This window comes from Bombina bombina, chromosome 1 (genome assembly GCF_027579735.1).
Source record: "Bombina bombina isolate aBomBom1 chromosome 1, aBomBom1.pri, whole genome shotgun sequence".
Taxonomy (NCBI): domain Eukaryota; kingdom Metazoa; phylum Chordata; class Amphibia; order Anura; family Bombinatoridae; genus Bombina; species Bombina bombina.
The window spans coordinates 1,555,090,077-1,555,107,508 of record NC_069499.1 but is presented as its reverse complement, the minus strand read 5'-3'; the positions used below and the strand labels follow the sequence as shown (position 1 = coordinate 1,555,107,508).

Below are 17,432 nucleotides of genomic sequence, written 5' to 3'. Positions count from 1 at the left end.
CCTTTCTACATCATTAGTAATGTAGGGGAACAAATGTAGCTTGCACAAGCTGTTCTCTATTAATAATTAAGATTAATGGGAAGCTATAAAGCAACACAGCAAATCTCATCCAATGAAAACGCATGCATTACAGAACTTAAACAAAGACGATCTCCATGGAATGTGGTTGAAAACCACAATCATTACGTAGGTAAAAATGCAACGATTATGACCAACGCATAATTTTTTTATCCATGGGGCAGATGCAACAAAGCTTACTGGGGCATCAAGCGAGCAGCTTGTAGGTCCCTCTGATGGGACGCAGTAATAGTAAACTATGAAAGTCATTTCCCAAATGAAACTTGGCAACACCCGGCACTCTAGGTATAAAACGAATGCAACACAAAATAATGTTGGTGCAGTTTAACACAGAATTACTTTTTTTGTGCAAACTTTAATTTGCCAGTTCAGACATTTTGTATCATGTTAAAAAGCAGCCCTGCAAACACAGCAATTACAAACCTAAGACTAAAAAACACAATTTATGCTTACCTGATAAATTTCTCTCTTTCCGGGCATGGAGAGTCCACAACGTTATTCCAAGTCGGATATTCAACTCCTGGCCAGCAGGAGGAGGCAAAGAGTACCCCAGCAAAGCTGCCAAGTGTAACTTCCCTTACCCATAATGCCCAGTTATTCAGCTGAAGGAAAATGGAAAAAGAAGAAACTCAAGTGTATAGAGGTGCATGAGGTTTACTAAAAAAAAACTGCTGAATTATAATTTAAAGAGAGGGCAGTGGCGTTGACTCTCCATGCCCGGAAAGAAATAAATGTATCAGGTAAGCATAAATTTTGTTTTCTTTCCTATGACATAGTCCACAACGTCATTCCAATTACTAGTGGGAACCAATACCCAAGTTAGAGGTCCAGCAGTCTTATAAGCAAAAAGGAAATTTATGCTTACCTGATAAATGTATTTCTTTTACGATATGACGAGTCCACGGATTTCATCCTTACTTATGGGATAACGCCTCCTGGTTAGCAGGAAGTGGCAAAGAGCACCACAGCAGAGCTGTATATAGAGCTCCTCCCTTTCCTCCCACTCCAGTCATTCGACCGAAGTTAGGAAGAGAAAGGAAAAGCCAAAGGTGCAGAGGTGAATGAAATTTAAAAAAAATAAATACCTTTTTTAGAAATGACGACAGGGTGGGCCGTGGACTAGTCATATCGTAAAAGAAATAAATTTATCAGGTAAGCATAAAATTTCCTTTTGTTTTACAAGATATGACGAGTCCACAGATTTCATCCTTACTTATGGGATACAATACCAAAGCTATAGGACACGAATGAAAGGGAGGGACAAGAATGGAACCTAAACGGAAGGCACCACTGCTTGAAGAACCTGTCTCCCAAAACCAGCCTCAGATTAAGCAAAAGTGTCAAATTCATAAAATTTGGAAAAAGTGTGAAGAGACGAAGACGAAGTTGCAGCCTTGCAAATCTGTTCAACAGAAGCCTCATTTTTAAAGGCCCATGTGGAAGCCACAGCTCTAGTAGAATGAGCTGTAATCCTTTCTGGAGGCTGCTGGCCAGCAGTCTCATAGGCTAAGCGGATTATGCTTCTTAGCCAAAAAGAAAGAGGTTGCCGAAGCCTTTTGACCTCTCCTCTGTCCAGAGTAGACAACAAACAAAGCAGATGTTTGACGAAAATCTTTAGTAGCTTGTAAGTAAAACTTTAAAGCACGAACCACGTCCAGATTGTGTAATAGACGTTCCTCCTTTGAAGAAGGATTAGGACACAAAGATGGAACAACAATCTCTTGATTGATATTCTTATTAGATACCACCTTAGGTAAAAACCCAGGTTTGGTACGCAGGACTACCTTATCCGCATGGAAGATCAGATAAGGAGAATCACACTGTAAAGCAGATAACTCAGAGACTCTACGAGCCGAGGAAATAGCTACCAAAAACTGAACTTACCAAGATAAAAGTTTGATATCTATGGAATGAAGAGGTTCTAACGGAACTCCTTGAAGAACCTTAAGAACCAGATTTAAGCTCCATGTCGGAGCAACAGGTTTAAACACAGGCTTGATTCTAACTAAAGCCTGACAAAATGCCTGAACGTCTGGAACATCTGCCAGACGCTTGTGCAAAAGAATAGACGGGGCAGAAATCTGTCCCTTTAAGGAACTAGCTCACAATCCTTTTTCCAAACCTTCTTGTAGAAAGGATAATATCCTAGGAATCCTGACCTTACTCCATGAGTAACCCTTGGATTCACACCAATAAAGATAGGTGGAAAGGATGACATGTCCACTAGATCTGCATACCAGGTCCTGTGTGGCCACGCAGGCGCTATCAAGATCACCGATGCTCTCTCCTGCTTGATCAGACGAGGGAGCAGAGGAAACGGTGGAAACACATAAGCAAACACCTCCGGATGGAGCTCCCACTCCCCCGGATGAAAAGTCTGTCGACTTAGAAAATCCGCCTCCCAGTTCTCTACACCTGGGATATGGATAGCTTATAGGTGGCAAGAGTGAATCTCTGCCCAGCAAATTATCTTTGAGACTTCTAACATCACTAGGGAACTGCTTGTTCCCCCTTGATGGTTGATGTAAGCCACAGTCGTGATGTTGTCCGACTGAAATCTGATGAACCTCAGAGTTGCTAACTGAGGCCAAGCCTGAAGAGCATTGAATATCGCTCTCAGTTCCAGAATATTTAAATTTCAAAACTTTCTCTCTTACTACCTCCATGCTTGTTGAGAGTTGCAAGAGAATGACTAGATATGGCAGTTAGGGGAGGAGCTATATGGACAGCTCTGCTGTGGGTGTCCTCTTGCAACTTCCTGTTGGGAATGAGAATATCCCACAAGTAATGGATGATCCGTGGACTGGATACACCTTACAAGAGAAATTTGTCCCTTTAAGGAACTTGCTGATAACCCTTTCTCCAATCCTTCTTGGAGAAAAGATAAAATCCTGGGAATCCTAACTCTACTCCATGAGTAGCCCTTGGATTCGCACCAATAAAGATATTTACGCCATATCTTTTTTTTCTCTGGGTGTTTCAGTTTAGGTGACATTTTAGGTTGGGTAAGATATCTATCCATGTATAAAAATGTCCACTCTATTTAATCACCTGAGCTTTATTACAGAGTTAAAATACAGATTTCAGGGGAGATAAGTATTTCTCTTTCAAATACCCACTCACACATAGGTTGCTCTCACACATGCCCCACTGAATTCTACTAGTGTCGACTGTTTAGCAGATGTTTATCAGTGTGTTACCAGTGTTATACACCCAAAAGAGAAAGGAGGAAAAACAACACTGTAAAGTTTGGTAATTAGAAATCAGGCTTCAAATTCCTGTCGCAGTTGCAGAGAGTTCATCAAAACAATACACAGTCATATAGCTGATGATTTTTTTTTGTATTTTTTCAAACAGGACGCCTCAATGCAATCCAGTATATCTCAGTCCTGAACCATTAAGCCAATAAATGCACATAAAGCACTTCAGACAGTCCTTAAAACAGTAAGCAGGCAGGTAGAGATTCATATAATCATTTTCTATATAGCAGTCAGCGGTTTCCTACCTTCTCCAAGTGTTACACTTTACTTTCCCTTTATGGGGGGTGAAGACCTCAATAGAGGCTATCCTGTGGCTACAGGGCGTCCACCTCCAACCTCTGAAACACCCCACAGTCACAGCAATGGTCGGCAGCTCACCTTACCAGCAAGTGGCTCCTAGACCCTCCTTGTGATGCTGCTCTTACAGCCCGCACGGTCTCCCGTGCCTTAGCGCTCACCCCTCCTGCTTCCTCCGATCGGGAGATGCCGATCTAGCTGGCTCTTTTCCTTGCTATGCAAGAACTCTCCTTCGGCTTCTAGGAAATCAGCAGGGCTTCTTAACTCCCAGTCGTGGCAGACGCGGTCACCTCTGTTCCGCTATTGCTGTCTCCCCTCGTCCTGGGTTTCGCGCTTCACGTGCTGCGCATTGATGTAGCAGCATACACACCCCCATTTACGCCATATCTTATGGTAGATCTTTCTAGTGACAGGCTTACGTGCCTGAGTCAAAGTATCAATGACCAAATCAGAGAACCCCCGCTTAGATAAAATCAAGTGTTCAATCTCCAAGCAGTCAGCTGCAGAGAAACTAGATTCGGATGTTGGAAGGGTCCCTGAATGAGAAGGTCCTGCCTCAATGGAAGCTTCCACGGCGGCAGAGAGGACATGTCCACTAGATCAGCATACCAAGTCCTGCGAGGTTTGATCCGTGCAATCACCCGGGGAAGGAGAGCAAACGGTGAAAACACATAAGCTAGGTTGAACCACCAAGGCATCAGTTCGGCCTGAGGATCCCTTGACCTAGATCCGTATCTTGGGAGCTTGGCATTCTGACGAGACGCCATCAGATCCAATTCCGGTATGCCCTATCTGAGAATCAGAGTGGCAAAGACCTCCGGATGGAGTTCCCACTCCCCCGGATGAAACGTCTGTCTGCTTAAAAAGTCCGCTTCCCAGTTGTCCGCTCCTGGGATGTAGATTGCTGACAGATAACAAGAGTGAGCCTCCGCCCATCGAATTATCTTGGATACTTCTGTCATCGCTAAGGAACTCCTTGTTCCTCCCTGATGATTGATGTAAGCCACAGTCGTGATGTCCGACTGAAAACGGATGAATTTGGCCGAAGCCAACTGAGGCTAAGCCTGAAGCGCATTGAATATTGCTTGCAATTCCAGAATATTGATTGGAAGTAGAGACTCCAACTGAGTCCACACACCCTGAGCCTTCAGGGAATTCCAGAATGCACCCCAACCTAGTAGACTGGCGTCCGTTGTCACTATCACCCATGAGGGTCTCCGGGAGCACGTCCCTTGGGACAGATGATCCAGCGACAACCACCAAAGAAGAGAGTCTCGTGTCTCCTGATCCAGATCTATCTGAGGAGACAAATTTGCATAATCTCCATTCCACTGCCTGAGCATGCATGAAAACGAGCAAACGGAATGATGTCCATTGCCGCCAACCTCAATCCAATTACCTCCATGCACTGAGCCACTGATGGCCAAGGATTGGATTGAAGGGCTCGGCATGTATTCAGAATCTTTAACTTTCTGACCTCCGTCAAGAAAATTTTCATGGATAAGGAATCTATTAGAGTTCCCAAGAAGGGAACCCTTGTCTGTGGAAGTAATAAACTCTTTTCTAGATTCGCCTTTCACCCGTGAGACTTCAGAAAGGACAGAACCATGTCTGTATGAGATTTTGTCAGATGGTAAGACGACACCTGGATCAGAATATCGTCCAGATAAGGCGCCACTACAATGCCCCGCGGCCTGAGAACCGCCAGAAGTGACCCTAGAACCTTTGTGAAGATCCTGGGTGCTGTGGCCAACCCGAAGGGAAGAGCCACAAACTGAAAATGTTTGTCCAGGAAGGCAAACCTTAGGAACTGGTGATGATCCTTGTGGATAGGAATATGAAGATATGCATCCTTTAAGTCCACGGTAGTCATATATTGACCCTCCTGGATCAATGGCAGAATTATTTGAATAGTCTCCATCTTGAAAGATGGGACTCTGAGAAACTTGTTTAGACTTTTTAGATCTAAAATAGGTCGAAACGTGCCCTCTTTTTTGGGGACCACGAAAAGATTTGAGTAAAACCCCTGCTCCTGTTCCAGTATTGGAACAGGACAAATTACTCCCATAGTAGAGAGGTCTTTTACACAACGTAAGAACGCCTCTCTTTTTATCTTGTCTACAGACAATTGTGAAAGAAGAAACCTCCCCCCTGGGAGAGAATTCTTGAATACCAGTTGATACCCTTGGGACACTATTTCCAGTGTCCAGGGGTCCTGAACATCTCTTACCCAAGCCTGGGCAAAGAGAGAGTCTGCCCCCTACTAGATCCGGTCCCGGATCGGGGGCCGCCCCTTCATGCTGTGTTGGTAGCAGCAGCGGGCTCCTTGGGTTGTTTACCCTTGTTCCAAGCCTGGTTGGGTCTCCAGACGGACTTGGCCTTAACAAAATTTCCTTCTTGTTTAGCGGAAGAGGAGGAAGAAGAGGGGACTCCTTTGAAGTTCTGAAAGGAACGAAAATTATTTTGTTTACCCCTTAGTTTATCTGTTCTATCCTGAGGAAGGAGATGACCCTTACCTCCCGTAATGTCAGAAATGATTTCTTTCAAGTCAGGCCCGAATAGGGTTTTTCCTTTGAAAGGAATAGCCAAAAGCTTTGACTTAGATGACACATCAGCAGATCAAGATTTTAACCATAAACGCTCTACGAGCTAAAATGGCAAATCCGGCATTCTTAGCCACCAATTTGGCAATCTGAAAGGCGGCATCCGTAATAAAAGAATTAGCCAGCTTAAGAGACTTAATTCTATCTAAAATTTCCTCTAAAGTAGTATCAGTCTTAAGAGACTCTAAGGCGTCAAAACAGAAGGCTGCCGCAGTGGTAACTGGTACAATGCAGGCCGTCGGTTGTAAAAGGAAACCCTGATGAATAAATAACTTTTTTAGAAGACCCTCCAATTTCTTATCCATAGGGTCTTTGAAAGCACAACTGTCCTCAATAACAATAGTTGTACGCTTAGCCAGGGTAGAAATAGCTCCTTCCACCTTAGGGACTGTTTGCCAAGAGTCCCGAACAGTGTCAGATATGGGATCCAATTTCTTAAAATTAGGAGAAGGTGAGAACGGGATACCTGGTCTTTCCCATTCCCGCGTAATAATTTCCGAGATTCTCTTAGGAACCGGAAAAACATCAGAGTAAGCAGGCACCTCTAAGTATTTGTCCATCTTACACAATTTCTCTGGTGGTACAGTCATCCAGAGTCGCTAAAACCTCCCGAAGTAACAGGCGGAGGTGTTCAAGCTTAAATCTAAAGGACATGACATCCAAATCCGTCTGAGGTAACACTTCCCGAATCGGAAAGTTCCCCCTCAGACAGAAGTTCCCTGACCCTTAATTCAGATCCCTGTGAGGGTACATCGGAAATAGCCAACAAAGCATCAGAGGTTGCAGTGTTCAAATTGACTTCTGTCCTGCTGCGTTTGCCCTGTAACACTGGCAACTTAGATAAAACCTGTGTAAGGGTAGATGACATAACAGCAGCCATATCCTGCAGAGTAAATGAAGTAGACGCGGTTGAAGGTTGTGACGCTTGGGGAGAAAGTAGCGGCATACCCTGATTCTCATCAGACTGAGAAGCATCCTTAGACACACTTTCCTTAAAGAAAATCTGCTCTTTACATTGTAAGGCCCTTTCAGTACATGAGGGACAAAAAGTAAGAGGGGGTTCCACAATGGCATCTAAATACATAGAACAAGTAGTTTCCTCAAGTTCAGACATGTTAGACTAGCAATAGCAATAATAGTCGTTCTTTACTTGATATATTGAACTCTGAAGTCAAAACATATACTCAAAAACTTTGAACTAAAAAGCGTACTGCACCTTTAAATAATAAAAGAGCAACAATTTTTCTGTTATTAGTCAAAACAACATCTGCGGCAATAAAAAATGCCCTTATGTGCCCAAATTAGCTTAACAATGTTGCACCGCTTGTTTGGTAAAGTTATATATCAATTTTATCAGTTTTATCAATTTTTTATCAATTCAGGCCCCTGCACCTCGCCACAGCTCTGCTGCGGCGCCTACCTGCCCCCAGTTCACACTGATTCTGTTTAAGAAGCGCTCCTAAGTCTCTTCCTTCGTGTACAAAAACAACTTAGGCCCCACCGGAGCCCAGGACCTTACTGCCGATCCGGATGAGTACTGCGCAGCTGAGCGCGCGAAATTAGGCCCTGCCCACCGTGGGCGTAACTTGAGCTGTACCGAGACCCGCATGGGAAGTAAACCAACATGTCTGTTTTCCACATAAAATGTTAAAAGCCATGTGCCCCTCTATACATACACTTGAATAATAAAGCTCACTTCATTAAAAACTGCACTCTCTCATGCCAGCTATAGTGACACGATAGCCCTTAGACAGCAAACCGCATCTCCCAGCGTCAGCCCACACTGAATACACATAAGTGAAACATACTGATAAGTAATCAACATAAAAGGGAATTCCAAGTACACCATTTCCATAATATAGTGCATACTGATTACCCCTCCCCGGATAGGGAATAATGTCAGCCTTTTCTGATGTATCAAGTCTCCCCAGAAACAAATGACTGAACATACCTCAATGCTGCTTGTAGCATGACACGGTTCTCCACACTGAAGATATTTCTTTACACTACCTTCAACTGCTCTGTGGAAACCAGCAGGATCTTAGATAATGTTTGCCATGATCATCATCATCATAATCATCATGGCAGAAAAATAAGATGTCTCCACTCCTCTTAGGAATAAGTGATTGACGAATTCTCCCTGAGAAAAATAGTACTCACTGGCACCATTTTAAAATAAAAAAACTTCTTGATTGAAGAATATAAACTAACACCTCCACTTTACCTCTTCCTATCACTAACACAGGCAAAGAGAATGACTGGGGTGGGAGGGAAGGGAGGAGCTATATATACAGCTCTGCTGTGGTGCTCTTTGCCACTTCCTGCTAATCAGGAGGCGTTATCCCATAAGTAAGGATGAAATCCGTGGACTCGTCATATCTTGTAAAAGAAAAGAATCATACTTCTTAACCAGAGGGAAAGAGTAGTAGAAGAGGCCTTCTGACCCTTACACTTTACAGAGGAAACAACAAACAGGGCAGGAGATGAAAAGTAATGTACAGAGAATCTCACTGCACAGCTCTTGTGCGAGCAGGGGGCGTGTTAAGGAGGCTATATCTGTGTGTGCAGCATGAGCATATGAGCAGTTCATTCACTAATCTCTCTCAAACCCAGTGTTCTCCTATGGCTCTGGTTCACGGAGGTATCAGGGAGCTCTTTGCCCAGTGCCTAGTCACAGCTCTCTATCCAGTGCCTTGTCTCAGAAATATGTTTTGCTATAATAAATTCCATAAACCATTTGTGTCTTATGCTCTGAAAGGGTTCCACTTTATAATGTTTTTCACATCTTAATTGTAGGTATGTATCATAGTCTTACCCAAAAATTGTACCCGGTGCCCATGTCAGAGCTACAGATAAGATATGCACAGCGTGTACCCACCAGTCAGCATCTCTGTATGCTTGCCCATGGGCATCTGGTGTGTGCCAATCTCTGTGATGCCCAAACATTCTGCATGTTCCTGGTGCCCATGTCAAAGCTATATAGAAGCTGTGCAGTAACCACTTTTAAAAGTACCAAAATAATAAAACTGAGCCTGCTGCAGAACTTTAAGAACTAGGTTAAGACTCCGAGGAGCAACAGGTTTAAACACAGGCCTGATTCTGACCAAGGCCTGAACAAAAAGCTTGAATATCTGGAAGATCTGCCAGACGTTTGTGCAAAATAATAGATAGTGCAGAAGTCTGACCCTTCAGTGTACTAACTAACCTTTTCGCCAGGCCATCCTGAAGAAAAAACAAAACAAAATGCGGGGAATCCTCACCTGGCTCCAGAGAACTCTTCTCCAGATTCACTTTCCAACCGTGGGAACATAGAATAGACCATTACAACTTACAAAAAGAAAGTAAGGCATCTGAACCAAGATATAGTCCAGGACAAATGCCACCGTAATTCCTTAACATCTGGCTTGTGCCAGAAGAGCCCCATCGAACCCAGTAAGATTCGAGGAGTAGAGGCCAAGTCCAAAATTTAGGGCTACAAATCGGAAGTGTTTGTCCAAAAGACAAAACAGAGAATGGCACGATTAAAAAGAGAATAGAATATATAAGATAAGCCGGGAAAGACTTATAACATAACCTCTAATCATCTACCGTAGGAAAAGGACAAAAAAAAAAAAAAAAGGTTAAGAATCCCTAGAGCATACATTAAAAAAAAAAAAAAAAAAAAAAAATGTATCGAGCAATTATGTTGCTTATAACAATAACGGTATATACCTACCTATACTGAATCATAATGAATCAGGAAAGAGACAAATCAAATAAATGTTGATAATCCCTAAACCCATACTATAAATGAGATAGTCATAATGACTCACTTATATACTATAGCCTGCTTATGTAGACTTCCCCTAAATGCCATAGCATTGCTGAAGGATAGCTAGGGCTAAAACAGGAATCCAGCTGGTAGATTGGAGTCTTACCCACTGAATAACAGATGAGGGGAGAAACCCTTCAAATGTGGTCACTGCTATCTAGCATCTTACTAATAAAGGAGCATGCATTAGCCAGCGCCGTATTATGCATGCGCCATAACCGAGTGCTGCGTCAGGAGTGTAATATAAGACTTGCAGGTTCACGGGGGAAACCTTTTAGTCAGTGTATTGGTGCTTATTGAGATTGCCTAAAATAGCACTGCCAGAGAATATTTTCTAAAAAAGGCCGGCGGTAGCCTCCTCTCATCTAGCAGGAGAAGCAGATAATGGCGTGCATCGATTTTATAAAAATATAAGCATAACAGTCAGCCGTAGCCTTCTCTACTGAAGCCTGAGGTGCCGCTGCTGTAAATGAGGAACATACCAGCTAAAGGAGCTAGAGTGTAGATGCTACATTATAAACGATCCACACAAATAAAAGCCTCAACCCCGTGTGTCATTTTTAACTGTAAACAAAACTATGAGTGTAGTTGAGTTATGTCAGAGGGAAACACAGAAGAATGAGTGAACCGGAGCCTGTTTAAGGAGATGTCGGTAGATCCAAGCTGCTCAAATAACTGATATCCCCAACCGGGGATATAATTAAGGTTTCCAGACCCATCTAAGAGAGCAATGGAGGTGCCAGTTGGTCACACTTCAAAGTCCTCCCTTTCCCTGAGGACAGTAACCGTTATAACTGCCAAGGGAAGGGTTTAAATAAGGATATAAAAACAGACTTACCCTCCAGGATCTTCTGCTGTGGAGCAGACACAGTACTTCCCAGTCTGTCAGCCTCAATCGACCGCTGGCAGGGACATAGAGAAAAAACATAATTTATGTAAGAACTTACCTGATAATTTCATTTCTTTCATATTAGCAAGAGTCCATGAGCTAGTGACGTATGGGATATACATTCCTACCAGGAGGGGCAAAGTTTCCCAAACCTCAAAATGCCTATAAATACACCCCTCACCACACCCACAATTCAGTTTAACGAATAGCCAAGAAGTGGGGTTATAAGAAAAAAGTGCGAAAGCATAAAAAATAAGGAATTGGAATAATTGTGCTTTATACAAAAAAATCATAACCACCACAAAAAGGGTGGGCCTCATGGACTCTTGCTAATATGAAAGAAATGAATTTATCAGGTAAGTTCTTACATAAATTATGTTTTCTTTCATGTAATTAGCAAGAGTCCATGAGCTAGTGACGTATGGGATAATAAATACCCAAGATGTGGAACTTCCACGCAAGAGTCACTAGAGAGGGAGGGATAAAAATAAAGACAGCCAATTCTGCTGAAAAACAATCCACACCCCAAAATAAAGTTTCAATCTTATAATGAAAAAAACTGAAATTATAAGCAGAAGAATCAAACTGAAACAGCTGCCTGAAGTACTTTTCTACCAAAAACTGCTTCAGAAGAAGAAAACACATCAAAACGGTAGAATTTAGTAAAAGTATGCAAAGAAGACCAAGTTGCTGCTTTGCAAATCTGATCAACCGAAGCTTCATTCCTAAACGCCCAGGACGTAGAAACTGACCTAGTAGAATGAGCTGTAATCCTTTGAGGCGGAGTTTTACCCGACTCGACATAAGCATGATGAATCAAAGACTTTAACCAAGACGCCAAAGAAATGGCTGAAGCCTTTTGGCCTTTCCTGGAACCGGAAAAGATAACAAATAGACTATAAGTCTTTCGGAAATCTTTAGTAGCTTCAACATAATATTTCAAAGCTCTAACTACATCCAAAGAATGCAACGATCTTTCCTTAGAATTCTTAGGATTAGGACACAATGAAGGGACCACAATTTCTCTACTAAATGTTGTTAGAATTCACAACCTTAGGTAAAAATTCAAATGAAGTCCGCAACACCGCCTTATCCTGATGAAAAATCAGAAAAGGAGATTCACAAGAAAAAGCAGATAACTCAGAAACTCTTCTAGCAGAAGAGATGGCCAAAAGAAACAAAACTTTCCAAGAAAGTAATTTAATATCCAGAGAATGCATAGGTTCAAATGGAGGAGCTTGTAGAGCCCCCAGAACCAAATTTAAACTCCAAGGAGGAGAAATTGACTTAATGACAGGTTTTATACGAACCAAAGCCTGTACAAAACAATGAATATCAGGAAGATTAGCAATCTTTCTGTGAAAAAGCACAGAGAGAGCAGAAATTTGTCATTTCAAGGAACTTGCAGACAAACCTTTGTCTAGACCATCCTGAAGAAACTGTAAAATTCTAGGAATTCTAAAAGAATGCCAAGAAAATTGATGAGAAGAACACCAAGAAATGTAAGTCTTCCAGACTCGATAATATATCTCCCTAGACACAGATTTACGAGCCTGTAACATAGTATTAATCACTGAGTCAGAGAAACCTCTATGACTAAGTATTAAGCGTTCAATCTCCATACCTTCAAATTTAATGATTTGAGATCCTGATGGAAAAAAGGACCTTGAGATAGAAGGTCTGGTCTTAACGGAAGAGTCCACGGTTGGCAAGTAGCCATCCGAACAAGATCCGCATACCAAAACCTGTGAGGCCATGCTGGAGCCACCAGCAGTACAAACGAACGCTCCTTTAGAATCTTGGAGATCACTCTTGGAAGAAGAACTAGAGGCGGAAAGATATAGGCAGGATGATACTTCCAAGGAAGTGACAATGCATCCACTGCCTCCGCCTGAGGATCCCTGGATCTGGACAGATACCTGGGAAGCTTCTTGTTTAGATGAGAAGCCATCAGATCTATTTCTGGAAGTCCCCAGATTTGAACAATCTGAAGAAAAACTTCTGGGTGAAGAGACCATTCGCCCGGATGTAACGTCTGGCGGCTGAGATAATCCGCTTCCCAATTGTCTATACCTGGGATGTGAACCGCAGAAATTAGACAAGAGCTGGATCCCGCCCATACAAGTATTCGAGATACTTCTTTCATAGCCAGAGGACTGCGAGTCCCTCCTTGATGATTGACATATGCCACGGTTGTGATATTGTCCGTCTGAAAACAAATGAACGATTCTCTCTTCAGAAGAGGCCACGACTGAAGAGCTCTGAAAATCGCACGGACTTCAAAAATGTTTATTGGTAATCTCGCCTCCTGAGATTCCCAAACCCCCTGCGCTGTCAGAGACCCCATACAGCTCCCCAACCTGTCAGACTCGCATCTGTTGAGATCACAGTCCAGGTTGGAAGAACAAAAGAAGCCCCCTGAACTAAACGATGGTGGTCTGTCCACCACGTCAGAGAGTGTCGTAAAATCGGTTTTAAAGATATTAACTGTGATATCTTTGTATAATCCCTGCACCACTGGTTCAGCATACAGAGCTGAAGAGGTCGCATGTGAAAACGAGCAAAGGGGATCGCGTCCGATGTAGCAGTCATAAGATCTAGAATTTCCATGCATAAGGCTACCGAAGGGAATGATTGAGACTGAAGGTTTCGACAGGCTGAAACCAACTTCAGACGTCTCTTGTCCGTCAGAGACAAAGTCATGGACACTGAATCTATCTGGAAACCTAAAAAGGTTACCCTTGTCTGAGGAATCAATTAACTTTTTGGTAAATTGATCCTCCAACCATGTTCTTGAAGAAACGATACAAGTCGATTCGTATGAGATTCTGCTAAATGTGAAGACTGAGCAAGTACCAAGAAATCGTCCAAATAAGGAAATACCACAATACCCTGTTCTCCGATTACAGATAGCAGGGCACCGAGAACCTTTGTAAAAATCCTTGGAGCTGTTGCTAAGCCGAACGGCAGAGCCACAAACTGGTAATGCTTGTCTAGAAAAGAGAATCTCAGAAACTGAAAGTGATCTGGATGAATCGGAATATGCAGATATGCATCTTGTAAATCTATTGTGGACATATAATGCCCTTGCTGAACAAAAGGCAGAATAGTCCTTATAGTTACCATTTTGAATGTTGGTATCCTTACATAACGATTCAATATTTTCAAATCCAGAACTGGTCTGAAGGAATTCTCCTTCTTTGGTACAATGAATAGATTTGAGTAAAACCCCAGACCCTGTTCCAGAACCGGAACTGGCACAATTACTCCAGCCAACTCTAGATCTGAAACACATTTCAAAAATGCTTGAGCCTTCACTGGATTTATTGGAACGCGAGAACGAAAAAATCTTCTTGCAGGTGGTCTTATCTTGAAACCTATTCTGTACCCTTGTGAAACAATGTTCTGAATCCAAAGACTGTGAATCGAATTAATCCAAATTTCTTTGAAAAATCGTAATCTGCCCCCTACCAGCTGCGCTGGAATGAGGGCCGCACCTTCATGTGGACTTGGGAGCTGGCTTTGGCTTTCTGAAAGGCTTGGATTTATTCCAGACTGGAGATGGTTTCCAAACAGAAACCGTTCCTTTAGGGGAAGGGTCAGGCTTCTGTTCCTTATTCTGACGAAAGGAACGAAAACGATTAGCAGCCCTTTATTTGCCTTTAGATTTTTTATCCTGAGGTAAAAAAGTTCCTTTCCCCCCAGTGACAGTTGAAATAATAGAATCCAACTGTGAACCAAACAATTTATTACCTTGGAAAGAAAGGGAAAGCAAAGTTGACTTAGAAGACATATCAGCATTCCAAGTTTTAAGCCATAAAGCTCTTCTAGCTAAAATAGCTAAAGACATATACCTGACATCAACTCTAATGATATCAAAGATGGCATCACAAATAAAGTTATTAGCATGTTGAAGAAGTTTAACAATGCTATGAGTATTATGATCTGACACTTGTTGCGCTAAAGCCTCCAACCAAAAGGTTGAAGCTGCAGCAACATCAGCCAAAGATATAGCAGGTCTAAGTAGATTACCTGAGCATAAATAAGCTTTTCTTAGAAAAGATTCAATTTTCCTATCTAAAGGATCCTTAAAGGAAGTACTATCTGCCGTAGGAATAGTAGTACGTTTAGCAAGAGTAGAGACAGCCCCATCAACTTTAGGGATTTTGTCCCAAAACTCTAATCTGTCAGATGGCACAGGATACAATTTTTTAAACCTTTTAGGAGGAGTAAATGAATTACCCAGATTATTCCATTCCCTAGAAATTACTTCAGAAATAGCATCAGGGACAGGAAAAACTTCCGGAATAATTACAGGGGGTTTAAAAACCGTATTTAAACGCTTAGATTTAGTATCAAGAGGACTAGATTTCTCCATTTCTAATGCAATTAAGACTTCTTTAAGCAAAGAACGAATAAATTCCATTTTAAATAAATATAAAGATTTATCAGAGTCAATATCTGAAACAGAATCCTCTGAACCAGAAAAATCATCGTCAGAAACAGAATCAGAATGATGATGTTCATTTAAAAATTCATCTGAAATATGAGAAGATTTAAAAGACCTTTTACGTTTACGGGAAGGAGAAATAACAGACATAGCCTTCCTAATAGATTTAGAAACAAAATCTCTTATATTAACAGTAACACCCTGAGTATTAGATGTTGATGGAACAGCAACAGGTAATGGAACATTACTAATGGAAATACTATCTGCATTAGCAAGTTTATCATGACATTCATCACAAACTACAGCCGGCGGGACAGTTACCACAAGTTTACAACAAATACACTTAACTTTGGTAGAGCCAGCATCAGGCAGCGTTTTTCCAGAAGTAGCTTCTGATCCAGGGTCAATCTGAGACATCTTGCAATATGTAAGAGAAAAAACAACATATAAAGCAAAATCTATCAAATTCCTTAAATGACAGTTTCAGGAATGGGAAAAAATGCTAATGAACAAGCCTCTAGCAACCAGAAGCAAATAAACAATGAGACTTAAATAATGTGGAGACAATAATGACGCCCATATTTTTTAGCGCCAAAAATGACGCCACATCCGGCGACGCCATTTTTGGCGCAAAACGTCCAAAAAATTACGCAAATACTAACAACTTCCGGCGACAAATATGACGCCGGAAATGCCAAAGAAAATTTTTTGCGCCAAAAAAGTCCGCGCCAAGAATGACGCAATAAAATGAAGCATTTTCAGCCCCCGCGAGCCTAACAGCCCACAGGGAAAAAAGTCAATTTTAAGGTAAGAAAAATTAATTATTCATATGCATTATCCCAAATAATGAAACGGACTGTCTGAAATAAGGAATATTGATCATCCTGAATCAAGGCAAATAAATGTTTAAACACATATATTTAGAACTTTATATAAAAGTGCCCAACCATAGCTTAGAGTGTCACAAAAAATAAGACTTACTTACCCCCCGGACACTCATCTACATATAGCAGATAGCCAAACCAGTACTGAAACGAGAATCAGTAGAGGTAATGGAATATTAGAGTATATCGTCGATCTGAAAAGGGAGGTAAGAGATGAATCTCTACAACCGATAAGAGAACCTATGAAATAGATCCCGTAGAAGGAGACCATTGAATTCAAATAGGCAATACTCTCTTCACATCCCTCTGACATTCACTGCACGCTGAGAGGAAAACCGGGCTTCAGCCTGCTGCGAAGGGCATATCAACGTAGAATCTAGCACAAACTTACTTCACCACCTCCACGGGAGGCAAAGTTTGTAAAACTGAATTGTGGGTGTGGTGAGGAGTGTATTTATAGGCATTTTGAGGTTTGGGAAACTTTGCCCCTCCTAGTAGGAATGTATATCCCATACGTCACTAGCTCATGGACTCTTGCCAATTACATGAAAGAAAAAGAAAAACAGAGTAACCAACCCTGGTTTTCTATATAGGAGTAGCATAAATGTTAGAAGGAAAGCAAAGACTACCTTTCCGCCTTCTAACTGCTAAAAGCCACCACTACTCTTACTAAAGAGATTGATGTGGACACAGCTAAACCCCAAACCTTACTTGGAGGGAAAAGTACCCATTAAAAGGATTAAATTCTTTAGACACCGACTTCGTATATCCTCCATTGACAAAGGCAAAGAGAATGACTGGGTATTATGGGTAAGGGAAGTTACACTTAACAGCTTTGTTGGGGTGCTCTTTGCCTCCTCCTGCTGGCCAGGATTTGAATACCCCACTAGTAATTGGAATGACATTGTGGACACTTCATGCCATAGGAGAAAATAATAAATTCTCCATTGATTAGGATTTACCCATTACAAACCATATGTAGCTAGATGGGAAGACAACATATGAAATCATTGTGATTACAGGTTCTTGCACAGCCTCCCCATATGACCATTAAAGTAACAAGCCTACAAATACTCACTCTCTATAATTTCAGGGTTTATTAGTTCCAGCCCTCAGCAGGTACTCATTATTAGCTCTGCATCTTTCTTTTCCAGCCTTCT

General features: G+C 41.8%; 1 protein-coding gene across 2 annotated transcripts in view; it reads right to left on the bottom strand.

The window, feature by feature from the left end:
* LOC128655677 ((E3-independent) E2 ubiquitin-conjugating enzyme) overlaps positions 1-17,432 on the bottom strand; it is a 109,037-nt gene that overhangs the window by 35,410 nt on the left and 56,195 nt on the right. The gene's annotated exons all lie outside the window — the stretch shown is intronic.